This window comes from Numida meleagris, chromosome 4, assembly GCF_002078875.1.
Source record: "Numida meleagris isolate 19003 breed g44 Domestic line chromosome 4, NumMel1.0, whole genome shotgun sequence".
Classification (NCBI taxonomy): Eukaryota; Metazoa; Chordata; class Aves; order Galliformes; family Numididae; genus Numida; species Numida meleagris.
The window spans coordinates 9,462,041-9,463,245 of record NC_034412.1 but is presented as its reverse complement, the minus strand read 5'-3'; the positions used below and the strand labels follow the sequence as shown (position 1 = coordinate 9,463,245).

The window sequence follows — 1,205 nt, the reverse complement described above, 5'->3', positions numbered from 1 at the left end:
TCCTCCCCCCCGCCTTCCTCCGTCCGTCCCCCCTTCTTACCACCCGCTCCGTTCTTTCGGAGCGGCCCTAATGAACTAACCGACCCCCGACACCCCCCCCTCTACCCGCAACGCGAGTCAAAACCCCGAGCGCTGCCCCGTGTCCGGCGGGGGCCGTGCCCGAGCCGCGCTGTCCCGCTCCGTCCCCGCAGCGCCGGGAGCGCGGCGGCCCCGCACCTGCAGCCTTCGGGCGGGCGCAGCGCGGAGCCGCTCCCGCAGCTCGTGGCCGGCTCGCAGCGCTCGGGCCGCTTTGCGCTCCCGGGGCCGCTTCCCTCGCTCGGGCCCGTGCTTTATATTTTTATTCGCCTGATTTTTGTTTCCCTTTCCCCGCTCTCTCTTCTTCCCCCCCCTCCCTTCCCCGCGCTGCCGTTCTTCCACCGCACGAAGCCGCCCCGCGACCTCCTCTCGGGGCCTTTTGCGCGTGATTTCCATTCCGTTTTGCTTTTATATTTTTATTACTATGATGATTGCATTCTCCCCGCGTTCTGGTTGTTGTTATTCCGTCCTCGATGCGGCTGCGTTTTTGCAACCTGTGGCGGGGCCGCGCCGCGATCTGTCAAGCCCCGGGCGAGGAGCGGGCGCTGATGGAGGAGAGTTGCGGCATTTCCCGGCCCGGGGAAGGGGGGAGCCCGCGGGGAGGCCCGGCCCGGCTCGATCGCCGCACGTCCTCTCCCTCCCGCCGGCCTCGGGGCGGGGGAACCGCGTTGGTTTCGACGGGGAACCGGGGCGGCTGTGAATAAAGCGCGGTGCGACGCTTGGGAACGGGGTTGGGAGGGAAAGGGGGGGGGTGGGGGGTGTGGAAAGTGCGTGAAGCGACTCTGAAAATAGCGCGCAGCGCTCAAAATAAGAACGACGTTTCGGAACGGGGGGGAAAAGTGCGTGAAGCGACTCTGAGTATAGCGCGCAGGGCTCAACGTAACGATGATCATAACAAAACCGCGGGGAGCTCCGCACGGAGCGCAGCCGCGCAAGGAGCGGGGATCCCGGCAGCGCTGCGCCGGGGTGCGGGGCAGCCCCCGGTGCCCCCAGCGCGGCCCTTCCCCTGTGTTTACTACCGCGGCGCGCTTGGCGCGGAGACAGCGCTCGTAAATCTGCCGCCGGGAGCCGCGCGGTTGGCCCCCGGCCACGCGCTATTCCTGGAGCGGCCGCGCAACCTCCGCGCTGCG

General features: G+C 68.1%; 1 protein-coding gene across 1 annotated transcript in view; it reads left to right on the top strand.

Moving 5' to 3' along the window:
* BCL6 (B-cell CLL/lymphoma 6) overlaps window positions 1-1,205 on the top strand; it is a 22,152-nt gene that overhangs the window by 354 nt on the left and 20,593 nt on the right. The gene's annotated exons all lie outside the window — the stretch shown is intronic.